The sequence below is a fragment of the Macrobrachium nipponense genome, chromosome 44 (assembly GCF_015104395.2).
Source record: "Macrobrachium nipponense isolate FS-2020 chromosome 44, ASM1510439v2, whole genome shotgun sequence".
NCBI lineage: Eukaryota > Metazoa > Arthropoda > Malacostraca > Decapoda > Palaemonidae > Macrobrachium > Macrobrachium nipponense.
The window spans coordinates 48,048,837-48,070,259 of record NC_087221.1 but is presented as its reverse complement, the minus strand read 5'-3'; the positions used below and the strand labels follow the sequence as shown (position 1 = coordinate 48,070,259).

The 21,423-nt window shown below is 34.9% G+C and overlaps 1 protein-coding gene across 12 annotated transcripts in view; it reads left to right on the top strand.

Annotated features, from left to right (window-relative positions):
* LOC135204314 (chloride channel protein 2-like) overlaps positions 1–21,423 on the top strand; it is a gene marked incomplete at its 3' end in the record, with an annotated part of 186,581 nt that overhangs the window by 77,880 nt on the left and 87,278 nt on the right.

Here is a 21,423-nt window from a genome sequence, read left to right as displayed (position 1 = left end):
CCATTATTTGTTTCACTGGTGTTGGAGAAAGAGGAAAGTGTCAGGGAAGATAGTTTGGTTGGTTGAAATGATGTATCAAAGAACAACGACATCAGCCTGTGCTTTATATTGAGGATTGACACATAGCCCATTTCTGCTTTTACTGGTTATGGGTGTACTGAATGAAGAGATGAGGAATGAAAATTCATGGGACTTGTTATATGCACATGATCTGGTGGTTATGGCAGAGACTGGACAATGATTGCAAAGGCTATGAGTTGCAGGACACTCTTGATTGGGGTGGTAAGATGGTGGTAAATGCATATAAAACTGAGTTTGTGGTGTCCAGTATGCTGGGACTTGATTGGTCATGTCAGCAAGACAGAAGGGACCTAGATTTGAAACTGGTAGAGAATTTCAATGTACTTAATTTTTTTGAGCCAGAAGGAAGGTGGTAAAGCTGAGGTTGACAGTTGGGCAAAAACAGCCTTGGGGTAGTATATGGTTATGAATGCCAAATAAACTGAAAATAATGATCATTAGTCAAATATTGATGCACGGTTTAGAAACAGGCATTGAGAGAGAAGGAGGAACAGAAGCTGGAGCGAACTGAGATGAGGATGCGGAGGTGAATCTTCGGCACCTCACTGCATGAGAGGCTGGGAAATTAAGAAACTGAGAGCAGTTGTGGTAAAGCTTACTGGCATGATAAAAGAGTCAAGACTGAGATGGTACAGTCATGTGTGAAAGATTGGCGAGGCGGAAGGAGTGAATGAGATGGTATGGCCATGTGAGAAAGATTGGCGAGGCAGAAGGAGTGAATGAGATGGTATGGCTATGTGAGAAAGATTGGCGAGGCAGAAGGAGTGAATGAGATGGTATGGGCTATGTGAGAAAAGATTGGCTAGGCAGAAGGAGTGAATGAGATGGTATGGCCATGTGAGAAAGATTGGTGAGGTAGGAGTGAATGAGATGGTATGGCTATGTGAGAAAGATTGGCGAGGCAGAAGGAGTGAATGAGATGGTATGGCTATGTGAGAAAGATTGGCGAGGCAGAAGGAGTGAATGAGATGGTATGGCTATGTGAGAAAGATTGGCGAGGCGGAAGGAGTGAATAAGTGTATGGCGGCTGTGGTGAGAAAGAAATGCAAGGCGGAAGTGAATGAAGATGGTATGGGCCATGTGAGAAATAATAGCAAGGCGGAATGAGGGTGATGAGATGGTATGGCCATGTGAGGAAGAAATAGGCAAGGCGGAAGGAGTGAATGAGATGGTATGGCCATGTGAGGAAGAATAGCAAGGCGGAAGGAGTGAATGAGATGGTATGGCCATGTGAGAAAGAATAGCAAGGCGGAAGGAGTGAATGAGATGGTATGGCCATGTGAGGAAGAATAGCAAGGCGGAAGGAGTGAATGAGATGGTATGGCCATGTGAGGAAAGAAGAATAAGAAGGCCCCATGAGAAGAATGAATGTAAGCCATGTGAGAAATATTGGTAAGGCAGAATGAGTGAATGAGATGGTATGGCCATGTGAGAAAGAATAGCAAGGCGGAAGGAGTGAATGAGATGGTATGGCCATGTGAGGAAGAATAGCAAGGCAGAATGAGTGAATGAGATGGTATGGCCATGTGAGAAATATTGGTAAGGCAGAATGAGTGAATGAGATGGTGTGGCAATGTGAGAAAGATTGGCAAAGTGGAAGAAGTGAATGAGATGTATGGCCATGTGAGAAGGATAGGTGATTATGAGGCAGTGAAGAGGGCTTAGGTAGAGCCTGTTGGGTGTGGGTCAGGACGCAAAGGATTAGATGTAGTGATAAGGGGAAGGAGGACTCAGAGGACGGCGTAGTGGAGGAAGATGGTTTAAATGCGAATAGTTGGAGAATCAGCATCCAGGCAACCGACCCCTTAGCTTAGGGATAGTGGTGGGGATGGGATAGTAGTAATATTAGTAGTAATAGTATGTTATTTCGTATGGAAGTAGAGTAATTTATTGTTTGATTTTTGTTGAAAGGTAATGCATTATCGTAATCATTACATTCAATGTGAATTGTACGTCAAAACACAAGCGATACACGTAACATATAATTATTATGTTAAAATATTCGTATTTGGCCAGGTGCCTGATCCCATGTTTTAACCCTTATTTACATTGCTGCATTTTCCTACCCATGTTTTAATACCTTTGTTTTACAAGGTGATAAAATATTCTGTTTTAAAGGCAATAAAATATTTAATTTTAAAAGGTAATAAAATATTTTGTTGTACAAGGCGATAAAATGTTTTGTTTTAAAGGCAATAAAATATTTGGGTTTAAAAGGTAATGAATGTTTTGTTTTAAAAAAGGTAATCAAATATTTTGTTTTAAAGGCAGTAAAATATTTGGGTTTAAAAGGTAATCAAATATTTTGTTTTAAAGGGTAGTAAAATATTTCGTTTTAAAGGTAATTAAATATTTGTGTTTAAAAGGTAATAAATATTTTATTTTAGAGGGTAGTAAAATAGTAAAATAGTTTGTTTTAAATGTAATAAAATTTTTGGGGTTAAAAGGTAATCAAATCTATTTTGTTTTAAAGGGTAATAAAATACTTTCTTTTAAAGGTGATAAAATATTTTGGCCTAAAAGGTAATAAATATTTTGTTTGACATGATCATAATATATTTCGTTTTAAAGTATGATGCTCTGAAACTACTGATCTATAATGTACGTATACATATTCTCACCACCTTGATTTTATATCTGACTTTCCATTCAACGTGTTGGATTCACATCGCTGTTTGTGTCAACTTCTGTTCATCTCAACATTTTTCATCAGTCACTCAAAAACGCTTTTCGGAATCGCCTGATAATCCAGAATCTTTTTACGTTCATGAACATGGAGGTTGTTGTCCTTGGTATTGATTGACTGGTTCTTTGTTATCTGGTGTCGCAACAACAATGTTTGCCCTTGGGAAAGAGGACTGGTGCTCCGAATCAAAAAATAAATAAATAGATAAATAAAAAAATGCATTTACCATTCTACTATTTATGTTCGTTTGACGCGAATTTTTGTTGCTGTGTCAGAATATATCATTTTTTTTCAGCGAGTTTTAGATTCTTTACGTCGTGCTTTCGGAGTTTTCAAAGTTAAAAAGCAAACTAAAAGCAGAGAAAAATTGCGCGCCTAAATTATTGGCTTTTTTTTTTTGTTTTTTTTTTTTTTTTGTATCTTACGTCATTGGTTGCAGCATTCTTATCGCGCGAAAAAAACTCGCATGTCGTCATTAACCAGGGCGATTCCTGTGATGTCGGTATTATGGGGGGATTGCCCAATGGTCATCTCGCCTTTAGGAAGCTAAAAGTAGAGACAATGAAAACAATACTTTATATTTTTTCGCGCCAATTATAACGGAAGTCACAACACAAGTTTTACAACGCACAAAAGAACTATTCTCATTTCCATGGCCGAGAGGAGGGTGTGTATTTTTTTACTTGGATTTCATTAGATTTCATAAAAAAAATACTTCTCGTTCTGTATTCTCTCTTTAGCTAGATTTCATCATTGGTTTGTTTTAAGGAAATATCCCGATACCTGGTTACAGTTCGGCAATACGCGTCCCGTCCGTATGCCGTGACTCAGAGAGAATCAGATGGCATTTGTTTGTTTTCCCCGATTTTTTCAGAATCAGATGGAATTTGTTTGTTTTCCCCGATTTCTTCAGCCCTGGGCCTCATGGGGGTATTTTAGTAGATTTCCCGTCTTGTTTGTCGCAGATTCAAGTAAAATCTCAGGTACTAGTTTTGGTCTCTCGTTGTGTAATAATCGTGAGCTTTTCTGTACAATAGATTTGACGGTAAGAGTTACCCGGCAGTAGTATATAATGGATTAGCTTGGTGCTTTTAATGCTTCGGTTTGTTTCTAGAAGAGAGGTTCTCGACCTTTATTGCTTAGTGGCGCATTAATGATATATCCTGGACTTTGACGGCGCACCAACTCTACAGTCAGTGTAATTATAACTATTATAGATATGTTGATGATATTTTAGCTGTTCTGCTTGCTGGTATTGATGTAAATGATTTACTTTCTAAATTAAATAACCAGGTACCATCGATTAAGTTTACTCTAGAATTGGAAAAAGACAATTGCTTCCCTTTCTTAGATGTTTTGATACATACTGAACCATTTCAATGTAAATTCAGTATATATAGGAAACCAACCAACAACTTAACTTATGTTCATTTCTATTCAGGCCACCATCTTAACATCAAAATATCAATTTTTTTCTTTTATGTTTTTACGAGCATTGCGCATTGTCAGTCCCCAATATTTGGATCAAGAAATTGAATACATAAGAAGAATGGGGAAAGATTTATGTTATCCTTCACATATGTTAGATATTTGTTATAATAAAGCCTACAAAAAGTTTTATAGTGTAACACGGAGAAAGAAAATTCTAAGAACATTCTCAGTTTACCTAATTTTAACGGATTTGAAACCATTAAATCATTGTTAAAAGCCTTTAAGGTCAACCTTGTTTTTTCCTTTTGTAACACACTAAAATGAATGTTAATAAAAAATGGCCCCAGGGAAAGCAACAACATAATATATAAAATTCCATGTATGGACTGCCCCTCATTTTATCTCGGGCAGTCGAGCAATGGCTTAGAAGTAAGATTAATCCAGCATAAATATTCTGTAAAAACTGGGCAAACATCTAATGCAATATTCATTCATTTAAGTGAAAACAACCACCGAATAAACTGGATTGGTAGTTCAGTAATTGCAAGGTCAAAAGATGTCTTATCCCGAAATCATTTAGAATCGGCCATAATACATATTATTTCCCATTGTAATTTTAATATTAGTTGTAGCCTGTTTCATTTAGACCCTTGTATTTGTAACATGTTAAGAACGACCTCAAAGATATAATTACAGACTTAAATACAAATTAGTTGCCTTAGAGATATTTTCGTTGTATATGTATGTTTGATATGTATTGTGAATAAGTTTTTGTTTACCAAAGTTCTGAATAGCTGTCGCCCTATATAATCCTTTAATTGTCTTGTCATTGTGTCTGAGCAGATTGACTTAATCTTTTTGTTTTTTAAAGAATGTACCCATGTTTACCCATGTTTACATGCTTGTTTGGAAAGGTTACTCATTTCTCCAGGTGTGCCGGATTCTAGGTACTAATCTCCTTATAATCCGTATCTGTCAGTTATACGAACTTCCCTGTACTGTCAATTCCTCATGTAAGTCAGTTCATCTGCTGAGTAAAGGACGTTGAGTCGAAAGATCATGCAGAAACTCCGTTGTTTATTTTTCCTTCGTGGCTTATACCTTTATTTATGGATTTATCACGTTCCAAACTTTCGTGATTGTTATACACACACACACACACACACACACACACACACACACACACACATATATATAGATATAATAGATATATATAAATAGATATATTTCTATATATATATTTTCCTATAATATATACATATATAATTTATATTTTGAACCATATTATATAGTGCATATTAAATATACATACTATATATGTATTATAAAATATATATATATATATATATATATATATATAGTATGCATATATATATATATTATATATAATCTTCTGATCATATATATATTATATATAAATATATATATACTTATATATAATATATATATATATATATATATATATATACCTATATATATATATATATATACACCTATATACATACATACATATATATATATATATATATATATATATATATATATATAATATATATATATTATATATATATACAATGTCTTCATTCCCATGTGATTTAAAGACTGAGAGAGAGAGAGAGAAGAGAGAGAGAGAGAGAGAGAGAGAGAGAGAGAGAGAGAGTTCTCATTGTAGTTGCAAGACCTATAAAAGCAATCCTCCCTACTGTTCCTTCTTGACGACATTGATTCGCTCAGGCGGCGTCCTTCGTTCGTTCTGGGTCACCAGCCGCAAATAAACTTTTAGTAAGCCGCCGAGGCTGGTACTACCTGGTAGCGGCAGACTCTTATTGGTTCTTTGGCACTGGTCCGACCAGTGGGGGGAAAAAACAACGACTTGGGTAATAATCCTCTGGGGACTTATCCCAAATCCCCCCCACTTCTGGGCGATTTGACTAGTTCGCTCCGCTTCGTAATTTTCAGTGGCTTTTTGGTGTTTATTTATTTTTTTATTCTTTGTCCTCGATATTATTATTATTATTAAGTATTAGTAATAGTAAAGGCAGTAGTTGTAGTATTAGTATATATTCTTGTCTGTTATTGTGATTATTGTGGTTGTTATTATTATTATTAGTGTTATTATATTAATATAATATTTATTATTATTATTATTATTATTACTATTATTATTATTATTATTATTATTATTATTATTATTATTATTATTATTATTATTATTATTATTATCATCATCATTATTATTATTATTTGAAAAAAATATTCGCGAGAGTAAATATAATGCCCTTTTAGAACATTTATATTATTATTATTTTTTTTTTTTGCTCTATCACAGCCCTCCAATTCGACTGGGTGGTATTTATAGTGTGGGGTTCCGGGTTGCATCCTGCCTCCTTAGGAGTCCATCACTTTTCTTACTATGTGCGCCGTTTCTAGGATCACACTCTTCTGCATGAGTCCTGGAGCTACTTCAGCCTCTAGTTTTTGTATATTCCTTTTCAGGGATCTTGGGATCGTGCCTAGTGCTCCTATGATTATGGGTACGATTTCCACTGGCATATCCGATATCCTTCTTATTTCTATTTTCAGATCTTGATACTTATCCATTTTTTCCCTCTCTTTCTCTTCAACTCTGGTGTCCCATGGTATTGCGACATCAATGAGTGATACTTATTATTATTATTATTATTATTATTATTATTATTATTATTATTATTATTATTATTATTATTATTATTACAGAAGATGACCCTATTCATAGGGAACAATCCCACAACAGGGAGCCACAGACTGGAATATGGTGCAAAAATAAGAGATAATTTATTAAAGAAATGAAAATAAATGAAAAAATTAATAAATAAATAAACAAAAGTGCTTTCAGAATAGAAGGACCATTGCATGTGTTCTTAATTCTTTAAGTTACTAGAACACTACCCTACTTACGGTTCTTTGCAGCGTCCCTTCGGCCCTTAGCTGCGACCTCTTTCATTCCTTTTACTGTACCTTCGTTCATATTCTCTTTCTTCCACCTTACTTTCCACCCTCTCTAATAAATGTTGCTTAGTGGAGCTGCGAATTTTTCCTCTTGTTACACCTTTCAAACTTTTTTCCTCTCAGCGCTTGGGCTCTGGCCTAAATTATATTTTCTAGTTGAAGTTATTCCTTCAATAATATTATTGTGGGGGGGGGGGGTAGGGGGATGGGGCTGTGATCTTTGCGTATAAATTTGTTCTCCCGTTGATTAATTGACTATAGTTATTTAAATTTCAAGTGGGTTACACTTTTCAGCTGAGGTCTTAAGTATATTACACTTTTCAGCTACAGTTTTCAGTGGAGATGTCTCAAGTATATTACACTTTTCAGCTACAGTTTTCAGTGGAGATGTCTCAAGTATATTACACTTTTCAGCTACACTTTTCAGCGGTAGATGTCTCAGGTTTATTACACTTTTCAGTGGAGAAATCTCAAGTTTTATTGCACTTTTCAGTGGAGAAGTCAAGTATATTACACATTTCAGTGAAGATACAGTAGTAAAGTTGAATTTAGGGAGCAAAGGCAAGAACCACTTTTGCTCTAAGAGAAGGGCATCTTATATATGGGTATTTCAGTCTTATATACATATCAGTCTCGTCGTATGGATGACATATACAGACGAAAAATAATACACACACACACATACACACACAAACACCCACACATACGTCCTTGGCACTACAGGAGGTAGTAACTGTGCTAAGAGGGTATGATCACCTGCAGTGTCGTTGAGAAGGCTTAGAAATCTCCCGAGGGCGTCGTGTAACACGAGCTCCCCCCCCCCCTTTCCCTCCCTCTCTCTCTCTCTCGCTCCTCTCTGCTCCTTCTCTCTCCTCTCTCCTCTCTCTCTCTCTCCCTCTCTCTCTCTCTCTACTTGAACTCCTTTCCATGTTTATATGTAATGGAAAATTTGTGTGTAACTCTCACTTCAGTATTATTATTATTATTATTATTATTATTATTATTATTATTATTATTATTATTATTATTATTATTATTGGAGAACCAAATCCAGTTTTGTAATAGTATATACATAATATTTATTGTTATTATTATTATTATTATTTATTATTATTATTATTATTATTTTATTATTATTGGAGAAACAAATTCCACATTATTATTAGTAGATATCATATATGTATAGTATATAGTATACTATATATTATATATGTATATACATATATATATATATATATACTATATATAGATATCGAATATCATATATGTATGGGATGTATATATATATATATATAGTATATATATATATATTATATATATAATATATATATATATTATATATATTATATGTATATTCATACATACACACACACCACACACACACACACACACACACACACACATATATATATATATATATATATATATATTATATATATATATATATTATATATATATATCACCGTGCCTTTATAGCAAAAAACAAAACCTAGCCTTAGGCCTATCTCAGTTGATCGCCAGTGGAATCAGCCAAATAATTAAGGCAGGATAATTATTAAGGAAGAGCAGGGTGCTACTGCTACTGCTGCTGCTGATAACTTCCGATCATTGTCGTCCCCACTCGAAATCCAGTCATTAACGACAATAAGCCTGATAAGGGGGATAAATAAAAAGGAGTTTCGTCTCGCGACTCAGAGAGGAAGAATCTGAGGGAGGAGATAGTCACTGAAATATAGCGGCGGTGATCGAGGGCGATTATCAAACTATCATTCCTTTCCAGTGTTTGTGATGCGTGACACCCATGGTGCTGGTTGTGTTGAATTGCGGTGCTGTTAGTCACGACGCAAATAGCACCTCTCTCTCTCTCTCTCTCTCTCTCTCTCTCTCTCTCTCTCTCTCTCTCTCTCTCGCAAGAAACATTAACAGGTTTTTAACTGGTGTAGTTGTTCTCTCTCTCTCTCTCTCTCTCTCTGGTCAGTCCCCTCTTGCAAGAAACATAATTAGGTCTTCAACTGGTGTATTTGCACCCTCCCCCCCCCCCCCAACCCTCTCTCTCCTCTCTCTCTCTTCTCTTGGCAAAGAAGACATAGGCATTTTAGGTTCGGTTTCAACTGGTGTGTTTGTCATTCCCCCACCAGCCCCCCCCCCCCCTCTCTCTCTCTCTCTCTCTCTCTCTCTCTCTACTCTCATCTCTCTCTCTCTCTCTCCTGCTTAACGGGTAACAGTACAAATCCCAATAGTGTGAATCCATGTATGGTATCAGACTAGTATTGTTTCATTACTCACTTCATCGTCATGGACACTATATTCTTTGGAAGCTTGAATTTCAAGTCAGTGGCCTCCTTTGGTGAGCTTCTTCCATATGAGTAGGTTTCATCTTATGGATAATAATAATAATAATAATAATAATAATAATAATAATAATAATAATAATTTGTAATTCTTGTATACCCAAGTAAGGTGTCGGAATGGAACAGGGCATGTGCTAGAGAAACACGTGGCAGGAATGTTGGTCAAGGGGGAGGGAATTTTTTGGTGTTCCAGGGGGATGGGGGTGGGGGTAGGAGAGGCCTGAGGAGCGGGGGGGGGGCTAGGAGGGAAAATGGGACGGGGGGGGGTGATCCTCTAGCTCCAAGCTTTCGGTCGATACAAGATGGACGAAAGTGATAAGAGCCATTAATTGAAAGGTTTGTTACTTCCGTGAGGGAGGGGGGGGGGAGGGGGGGAAGGGGAACAGTATCAAGACAATATATATATATATATATATGATATATATATATATATATTATATAGTGATAAAAAGCTACATATTGATAAAAAGGGTCTATTAATAAATCTGTACAGTGATAAAAATATATCAATGATACAAGCTATATATTGATGGAAAAGGATATTATAATAATATCTGTATAATGATAAAAAGGGTCTATTAATAAAATCTGTATAATGATAAGATTATATCAATAAAAAATATATATTAGTAAAATCCACGCAATTAATCATTCGCACCAAACGTATATATATATATATATATATATATATTATATATATATATATATATATATATATGTATATAATTAAAAAGAATGATGTATTTATAAAAACCAAACGATTAAGATTTTCCATAGCAAACGTACAAGTTTGATCCCACTGAAATATATGACTTGTAAGTAGGTAATGCAGTTGAATGGCATATAGTTCCCCTCACGTGGTGCACTGCAAGCATCACGTAAGGTCCCTTTTGCGCCTGGCTGCAACCCATTTCATTCCTTTTACTGTACCTCCGTTCATAGTCTCCTGTTACAACGTTCAGATCTTAACTTACTTTCAGTATCCCTTTCATCGCTGAATGACCTCGTAGGTCCCAACGCTCCTCCGCCTTTGGCCTAGATTCCGTATTCCGGTTCCAATTCCAGTGACGTAATCACTCATCATAGATAGAGTCGCTTTTTTTATGTTTAGGAATTCATGTTTCCAAAAAGGGGCGTGTTTGACATTTGAAGAAAAAAACTCGTGTTAACCATGAAAATTTAATTTTATCTTTAAAATGACTTAAGATTGTTCAGGTTACGAAATTTTAATCGTCGTTTTTAGCTTTTTTTTTCAATCAAAATGAAAATTTGAAATGTTAAAAAAAAAAAATCAGTAATCATTTGTACGCGCAACGAGAGGTTCTACAATAATTTGTATCTGGTGTCCAGACGACATCGCTAAAGACGTTTCACTACGTTACTATAAGCGAGCAAGCCGCTGAAATAACCTTATCAGCAGCCTTTCGTTTGTTTTTGGTGTGCGCGTGTGGGTGGGTAGTTTCCAAGCACACGCCCCCCCCCCCCCCCCACCCCCCCAACCCCCAATTCCGAGAGGATCGTCTCACTTCCGAATCATTTAGGGACAGTAGAAGCAGCTGTCACATGTCACATTTGTGTCAGACTGGGAGCTGTCACTCAAGTCGCCACGAATCTAAAAGTAGTACAAAATTGTGAATAAGAAAGTAGAGAGAGAGAGAGAGAGAGAGAGAGAGAGAGAGAGAGAGAGAGAGAGGAGGAGAGAGAGATAGAAGAAGAGAGCGAGAAGAGTGGGATTAGAATAACCTAGTATAGCACTCACGAAGGAGGGCCATTCACTTCCGGCGTCGAAAGTGGAAACAAGGCCTGCGATGGAAGAGAGAAAGTCCGACAATTATTAGAAAAAAAATAAAAAAGGGGGGTTTTGAATGGTTCGAACGAGTGGTTCGAAGCAGCTTTGGTGTTGACTGAGACACCGAATAAACAGCGCTGAGTAACTCCTCCTCCTCCTCCTTCTTCTCCTACTCCTACTCCTACTCCTACTCCCTCTTCTGAGTAACTCCTTCGACGGCTGGATGGATGTCTTGGTCTTCTTCTTCTTCTTCTTCTTCTTCTTCTTCGAGAGAGAGAGAGAGAGAGAGTCGAAATCTTCATTTAGAATAACTTCCACTACCCAGAAAAAAACAAGTTAAAGGAGGAGAGAGAGAGAGAGAGAGAGAGAGGAGAGAGAGAGAGAGAGAGAGAGACTGCCTTCCAAGAACTGGCCACCGTAGAATCATCTTTATATATTTATTTATTTATTTATTTATTTATTTATTTTATTTATTTATTTTATTTATTTACTTGTAACTCTTCCACTCTCCATCGATCTCAGGTTTAAAGTCAATCAGTCTAGATTATTGAAAACTGTCAGTTCAGTCTAGTAGATTGAGCAGGCCTTATGCCAGCACCGGCTCTTCGCTCAAGGGGAGCCCTTGAAAAGGGTCTGAAGGAATTATACATTTATTTCTGAACGAGGACAAAATCCTGAGGAATATAATAACTCTTACGGGAGGAGAAATTAAACGCTGGGTTTGAATTTATGAACGGTTTTGCTTATAGTTGTTGTTAGAAAGCTGAAGGCGAAACCTATCAGGATTTATATACATATATATGCATACATATATCTATATATATTTAATATTATTATATATTATATATATATATATATATAATTTATGGTGCAATATCTTATGTGTGTGGGTGTGGTATATTGTATCTTATATAAATAGATACATATAATTATATTATATCTATATTATATATATATAGATATAGATATATCAATATATATATATATATATATATATATATATATAATATATATATATATATATATATATATATATATATATATATATATATATATATATATATATATATATATATTATATATATATATATATATATGGGTGTGTGTGTGTGTGTGTGTGTGTATACATATATCGTATAATATATATACAAATACATTGTATATATATACATACATATATATGCGTGTATAGCATGTATGAACGTGTCTATCTTTGTCGGTCACTTTCATTTGGTTAGAGTTAGGACCCTATATAGCCTAATGATCTTCTCCCTACCACGATAGTTCTTTGGCTCCTGACGGCGCCATCATCTGCCCCTGGTTTCTCTCTCTCTCTTTCTCTCTTTCTCTCTGAAGAACTTCTAAGCCTCCGTGCTTTTACAGATCTCTCGAAAGTGCAGCTGTTGCGCAGAAGATCAAAGGGGGAGACCGATGCTTTTGTCGCACGTTTTTATGCGCATGCGCGGCGCCCAGGGGTCTCCGAATCGGTTGTATATATATTGTCTGATGCTTTTATTTAAACGCTCGCTCGCTGCTGCTGCCGCTGCTGTCTTTGATGAATAGCCAGTGCTGTTTGGCCTTTAGGAGACCGTGTTGGTATCTTTTTATTTTTAGCAACTCCTCCCGTGGGAAGGTGGGGACTAGATTATTGTCACTGTTTTATGAAAGAATAAAGAAATTTATCGATCTGTTTAACCAGGAAATGGGTAGAGGAGTATGCTACGCAGATCGGGAATGCAGGTTAAGAATTTGGAATACCGTGAGAAAAACCCGTAGAATTTATATATATAATTTTTTGTTAGAATTTAAATCTTAGAACAGGGGGTCTTAACCTTGTGATGCCTCCAGACCCCAAATGAATTACCCCTTTATGGTTCCATAGCCCTTTTGCTTAAGTCCCCTTAAGCCCTATTTGTTGACATACAACTTATTATACTTACTTGAATACATACTACTATAGGTAGGAATAGCAAGGAATAGAACATACAAAAAAATCATAAGCATTTATAGCTTTATATAGTTATTTACAAAACTGTACCCATGTATACATTGACAGATTAAAATCAAATATATGCAAATATCCAGAGATCAAGTCCCATACCCCCAGCATGTTTTTCTCATACTCCCGAGAGGGTATGGATACCCCCTGTGGAGAACCCCTGACTTATAGAAGAACATGAAAAGAACATGTTTTAGGGGTCCTTGATCTTATAACCTAATTTTTTCATCATACTGATACTGAAATATAAATTGTTTGCTAGTCAAAAGCTCATTTTATTAAGCAAACGTCCGCACATTTCTGTTTAATAATACACCAGCAAGTTGTTGATTTGAAAATGGAAAACAAAACCCATTTAGTATATTATGTGATGCAGTCATATATTTGCCTTAGGCAAGGAAGAAGGGAAAAAATGCCATTAATGAGGCTACCATTTGATGTAGAGTAGACGCAGAGCCAAGTATAAACGGGGAATAAAAGTAGGGAAAACAATCCGGTAGAATGAGTCACTTCGATGTGACTCATTCGTCTTATAGTTTGTGTCGTTGTTTCACATAAGAAAATAGTATTATTTTTACGTTTTTTTGAACCTCATTTCCCATTCTATTTATTTTTAATGCACCTGCAGATGTTTCCCCTTTTGCATTTTCGCGGCTGTTACGATTCTTCAGTACCGATGCAGCTTGAAGATCTCGAACCATATTTTCGAGGCGAGCAGAACCAAGAATTTGTGTTCTGTGGGTTCAGCAGTCCTGGATAATTTTAATCGTTTTCATTGCGCACGCAAACATGTTATGAGGTAAAATCGCTCATATTGATAAAAGGGAAGGAGCTTATTATTATTATTATTATTATTATTATTATTATTATTATTATTATTATTATTATTATTATTATTATTATTATTATTGTGGATATTTGGAAGGACACAATACAGTATGTAGGAAAGGGAAAATTTCAAACTTTAGAAATATATGTGCCAATAACGATGCTGCTTCCTCTCCTGTTTACTCCACTCAGGTCATTTCTCCTACTAACCACCCAACCACCATAGAACAAGCAGTTGACATAGAAACATTCCCCCACGAAGATCAAGACGAATTCTGGAAAGAACGAGGGCTCAACCGCCTGATCATTCATAATTTGAACTAGCTTGTTTCCTACCGTTGTTTTTTCAAATGTTTGTGCTTCTTTCTTGTCAGTTCCTTGAGGTGACATATCACACTTTAGTGAACAAGACCACAGTTGATGGTCGAAAGCTTTAATCCTATACAAGTAATATATATTTTAAAACTACAAGAGGAATTTACTTCATTGTGGATTGTATCCCCATATATATATATATATAAATATATATATTATATATATTATATATATATATATATTATATGATATATATATATAACTACGAAATATTTTATAACTTCAGACAGTGTGTTTTTTATTTAGAAAATTAATCCGTTTTCTCCGTTTTATACGATTTTGTATCTTATAAATAATGTTTTTCTGACAGACCTTATTTTAACTTGGCGCATGTGCGATCTCCACTGTTAAAAAAATGGCCTGAATTCCTTTCGAGTTATTTTCGTAGGGTTACCATTATCAGGATTCTTTTAAAGTGATGAGACTATTTTCTTATTGTTATATTTGCTAAGGTCCATGTTGATGTTTTTTTTCCATGTAGGTTTTTGTAGCAATGATGTAGTTCTATTGTAAAGTCCGTGTAGTGATGAATATTGTAACTTCATAAGTGAAATTATTTTTCATTTGTTTTTTTATCTAACTTTATATAAGTCCTTTTAGTGATGAATTTTGTAACTTCATAAGTTTGATGTAGTTCTATTGTAAAGTCCGTTTAGTGATGAATATTGTAACTTCATAAGTGAAACTATTTTTTATTTGTTTTTTTCTAACTTTATATAAGTCCTTTTAGTGATGAATTTTGTAACTTCATAAGTGAAATGATTTTTTTCTAACTTGAAGTTCTTTTAGTGATGAATTTTGTAACTTCATATGTGAAAAAAAATTTTCTGACTTTTTCTAACTTATTAGTGATGAATTTTGTAACTTCATAATTGAAATGATTTTTGTCTGATTTTTTAAAATTTTGGATATGAAATATTGGTAAATTTTTTTTTTAATTAAGATGTGATTTATTTATTTATTTATTTATTTATTTATTTTAATTTTCCCTTCGATAAATGTTTCGCTCTTGCCTGTTCAATGTTGGTCTATAAGCTCCTATTTTTAAATGTACTACCATGTTGCTTGTCAATCAGCCGTGACCTTGAGTGATGTAAAGCAAGCATAAAAGCAAAAGCTTGTGGGCCCTTGTTACTTTTTCCCAGCAAAAACTTCCGTCAGCCAATGCAACCTGACTCTGAACTCTCCCCGAATAAAGAAATATGAACATCGCCTCTCGTTTTTAATTCGAGAATGTCACGCGTCGCCCCTGGGACTCGAGAATGACGTAGGAGGTTCCGTAAAGGTTGGAATCTCATCTTCAACCACCCGTGATTCAGAATCCCCCAGGGGGAACCTGCCGTCTCTCTGGCTTTGTCTCGCTCACAATAACCGGAGAGCTTACATACCGCAGCCTGTCTCAAAAGTCCTCCATTTTATTTCCTATATATTGATCGTCCTCTTTGGGAAACTCGTTATGAAGCGGACCGGGAATCGTGACTTTATAAATAGGTCCCGGATTTTGGTGGGAATGGGGTCCCCAAAGAACAGTGCCGCGTCCCTTCTTTGCTTTATGGAGTTTAATGAAGCTGTGATTAGGTAACGGAACTAGGAATGTGTGTTGATAAGCCAGTGGAACTAGGAATATGTGTTGATTAGGTAACGGGACTAGGAATATGTGTTGATTAAGCAACGGGCCTAGGAATGTGTTGATTAGGCAACGGAACTAGGAATAAGTGCTAGGAATATGTGTTGATTAAGTAACGGGACTAGGAAGATGTGTTGATTAGGCAACCGGACTGGGAATATGTGTTGATTAGGTAACAGAACTAGGAATATGTGTTGATTAGGTAAAAGAACTAGGAATATGTGTTGATTAGGTAAAAGAAATAGGAATCTGTGTTGCTTAGGTAACGGAACTAGGAATATGTGTTGATTAGGTAACAGAACTAGGAATCTGTGTTGCTTAGGTAACGGAACTAGGAATATGTGTTGATTAGGTAACGGAACTAGGAATATATATTGATTAGGTAACGGAACTAGGAATATGTGTTGCTTAGGTAACGGAACTAGGAATGTGTGTTTATTACGTAACGGAACTAGTTATATGTGAAGGAATTGGGTAAAAACATTTGTAAATGTGTGTTAATGTAGTATATGCAATTTCTCTCTTTTGGTGTTTAATGTTGTACTCGGAAATGTAAAGTTTTCTGTGCATTGACGATAACAAGAAGTTTCATTATTATTATTATTATTATTATTATTATTATTATTATTATTATTATTATTATTATTATTATTATTATTATTACTATTATTATTATTATTCAGAAGTTGAACCTTATTCATATGGAACAAATCCACAGAGATCAGTTATCAGAAAAAAAACATGATTTGACAAAATAGTAAATTAATAAGTGAATAAGTAGATGAAAATTCCATGTAGCTATATTTAAAGCTGTGAATTATCGTTCGTGCGGCAGCAAAATCTTGTAGAATGAAAGCAATCATATTTTTGATAAACAAAAAGTTAATTTAATTTTCTGTTGTGGGCACGACTTCCTTGTTCTCAGATAAGTGATGGATGCTTACGTTAATGTTTAAATTTCAGCACAGTTGACGACAGAGATTTTTCCAGCACAAAGAGATTTTTCCAAGGAAAAGGAGGTTTTTCCAAGACATAGATTTTTCCAGTACAAAAGAGATTTTTCCAGAATAAAGAGATTTTTCCAGGACAAAGAGATTTTTCCAAGGAAAAGGAGATTTTTCCAGGACAAAAAAGATTTTTCCAACACAAAGAGATTTTTCCAGGTCAAAGATTTTTCCAGGACAAAGAGATTTTTCCAGCACATAGAGATTTTTCCAGAAAAAAGAGATTTTTCCAAGGAAAAGGAGGTTTTTCCAAGACCAAGATTTTTCCAGGACAAAAGAGATTTTTCCAGAATAAAGAGATTTTTTCCAGGACAAAGGATTTCAAGAATTTTTCCAAAAAAGGAAAAGGGATTTTTCCAGGACAAAAGAGATTTTTCCAACACAAAGAGATTTTTCCAGGGCAAAGATTTTTCCAGGACAAAGATTTTTCCAGCACAAAGAGATTTCTCCAAGACAAAGAGATTTTTTCAGTACAAAGATTTTTCCAGGACAAAGATTTTTCCAGCACAAAGATTTTTCCAGGCCAAAGAGATTTTCCAGGACAAAGAGATTTTTCCAGGTCAAAGATTTTTCCAGGACAGAGATTTTTCCAGGACAAAGAGATTTTTCCAGCACAAAGAGATTTTTCTAGGACAAAGATTTTTTTTCCAAAGGACCAAAGATTTTTTTTCCAGGACAAAGAAGATTTTTTTATTTTTCCAGGACAAAAGAGATTTTTCCAGCACAAAGAGATTTTTCCAGGACAAAGATTTTTCCAGGACAAAAGAGATTTTTCCAGGACAACGAGATTTTTCCAGCACAAAGATTTTTCAAGGACAAAGAGATTTTTCCAGCACAAAGAGATTTTTCCAGGTCAAAGATTTTTCCAGGACAAAGAGATTTTTCCAAGGACAAAGAGATTTTTCCAGGACAAAGAGGTTTTTCCATGACAAAGAGATTTTACAAGCACAAAGAGATTTTCTCGGCACAAAGAGATTTTTCTAGGACAAAGAGATTTTCCAGGACAAAGAGATTTTTCCAGGACAAAGATTTTTCCAGGACAAAGAGATTTTTCCATGACAAAGAGGTTTTTCCAGTACAAAGATATTTTTCCAGCATAAAAAGATTTTTCCTAGGACAAAAGAGATTTTTCCAGGACAAAGATTTTTCAAGGACCAAAGAGATTTTTCCAGGTCAAAGAGATTTTTCAAGGACAAAAGAGATTTTTCCAGGACAAAGATTTTTCAAGAACAAAAGAGATTTTTCTAGGACAAAGAGATTTTTCAAGGACAAAAGAGATTTTTCCAGGACAAAGAGATTTTTCAAGGACAAAAGAGATTTTTCCAGGACAAAGATTTTTCAAGAACAAAAGAGATTTTTCTAGAGACAAAGAGATTTTTCAAGGACAAAAGAGATTTTTCCAGGACAAAGAGATTTTTCAAGGACAAAAGAGATTTTACCAGGACAAAGATTTTTCAAGGACAAAAGAGATATTTCCAGGACGCAAGCCTTCCACCTGGCTTATCACACTCATCTTTGCCCCAACATTTCATATAATAATCCCAGTGGGCCATAAACGCCACTGTTGTGAGAATATAAAGAAGATACTTTTCCTGTGAGCTGAGTCTCGTTATAAATTCAGGATTTGTGATTTCTTCGCCTTTTTCTTCATCAATTTAACTTTACACATTCATAGGCATAACAAGAACGTGAATGAACTTCATATGAATTGAGAGCTGCTCTTAAATTTGTGTCCACGCTCTCTCTCTCTCTCTCTCTCTCTCTCTCTCTCTCTCTCTCTCTCTCTCTCTCTCTCTGAGGCCAAGTTAAGCTAATGTTCTGCTTTGCCTTCTTTATTACAGGTAAGTGGCCACAGTTCGTCCGACTTCAGTTAGGCAAAATGAGTTCCCGTTCGCAAGTAAATAAGATATTCATTTGATAATTCTTTCCTCAATATATGTACATATGATGTATAAATAAAGGTTTTTGCCACGAAGGAAAAAAAATGAAAAGCGAGATAGCCAAGAACTTTCAGTCTAGCACGACCCTTTACTAAGGCATAACTGATCATACAGAGGAAAACATAGTAAAAGTAGGCTTAATATCCAAACTGACATTACAAGATTAGCAATAAGGTCGATTTCACTCTACAGAAACGAGGAAACGCCTGAGGGCAAGATTAGCGATCTTTAGGCAGCCACTCCTTGGAGGAGCAAAACACGTGGTCAACAGATGATTCATCCAGAAAACAATACATTTTGAAAAAACAAGGATGCATATACAACTTATTACCATGAAATTTACAAAAATGTTCCCAAAAAAATGATTGAAAAGACGAGCAAGAGAGAGAGAGAGAGAGAGAGAGAGAGAGAGAGAGAGAGAGAGAGATGAGAGAGATAGCGAGAATAATAACTATATACATGTGGGACTAATTAATTGGTAGTTCATTTATTTTAAGGTCCTTCATAAACATTTTACAAATATATGGGTCCAAATGGTACAATCCCAGACTAAGATTTAGGTTGTTTTTATTAGTGATTTGTATAATTGCTGATTCCAGTAAATTTCTTGAAACATAATCATTAGATCTAGCAATTACAGAGGCATCGCCCCAATTAATACAATGAGATTTTTCACTCAGATGGATAAACAGTGCATTTGAAGTCTGGGCTGTTCTAACTGAATACATATGCTGTTTTATAACAATGCCAGTAAAGATATGTTAATTAAGAATAGTCCCGTAACAAATAACAACATCATTTACAAAATTCCTTGTAAGGATTGCTCATCTTTTTACGTTGGTCAGTCAAGTAAAAATTTATGTGTACGTATTAAGCAGCATATGTATTCAGTTAGAACAGCCCAGACTTCAAATACACTGTTTATCCATCTGAGTGAAAAATCTCATTCATTGTATTAATTGGGGCGATGCCTCTGTAATTGCTAGATCTAATGATTATGTTTCAAGAAATTTACTGGAATCGCAATTATACAAATCACTAATAAAAACAACCCTAAATCTTAGTCCGGGATTGTACCATTTGGTACCCATAATTATTGTAAAATGTTTATGAAGGACCTTAAATAAATGAACTACCAATTAATTAGTCCCACTTGTATATAGTTATTATTTCTCTCTCTCTCTCTCTCTCTCTCTCTCTCTCTCTCTCTCTCTCTCTCTCTCTCTCTTGCTCGATATATTTATATCCTTTTTTTGTCTTTTCAATCATTTTTTTGGGAACATTTTTGTAAATTTCGTGGTAATAAGTTGTATATGCCTCCTTGTTTTTTCAAAATGTATTGTTTTCTGGATGAATCATCTGTTGACCACGTGTTTTGTTCCTCCAAGGAGTGGCTGCCTAAAGATCTCTAATCTTGCCCTCAGGCGCTTCCTCGTTTCTGTAGAGGGAAATCGACCTTATTGCTAATTTGTAATGTCAGTTGGATATTAAGCCACTTTTTTTTTACTATGTTTTTTCTCTGTATGATCAGTTATGTCTTAGTAAAGGGTCGTGCTACACCGAAAGTTCTTGGCTATCTCGCTTTTCATTTTTTTCCCTTCGTGGCAAAAACCTTTATTTATACATAGCATCACGTATTATATACTTCATGAATCAAAAGTTATTTGACATATGATGTATGTTAAATTATATATATTATATATATATATAATTTTTTTTTTTTTTTTTTTTTTTTGTTTTTTTTTTTTTTTTTTTTTTTTTTATATATAGATATATATAGATATATAAATATTATCACGAAGTTCCACAGGAAAATGATAGTCAGAAATCAATCATTAACACCTTGACAATGTCTGAGTAAAGACGAAAGCGCTTGGATTTCTGACTATCATTTTCTTGTGGAATTCGCTTATTTATGAAGTCACGTGCATCTACTGTGATTTTTTAAGCATATATATATATTTATTATATATATATATATATATATATATATATATATAATGCATTTTTATCACATCACCGTGATTCATGTACACGCATTAGGCTGCAATGTCCTTTAATACCCAATTAGCTGTACCTCGGAATTAATATATTTTCATATATGTTAAACGAAGGGGAATTTTGTAGTTGATAATAATTTCGTCCTCAAGGGGATTCGAACCAGCGGACAGACAGATTTCTCCTCGGTTTGTCCGCTGGTTCGAATCTACGGGAGGACGAAATTATCATCAACTAGAAAATTCCCCTTCGGTTAACATATATGAAAATATATTAATTCCGAGGTACAGCGAATTGGATATCAAAGGACGTATATTTTGTATGTC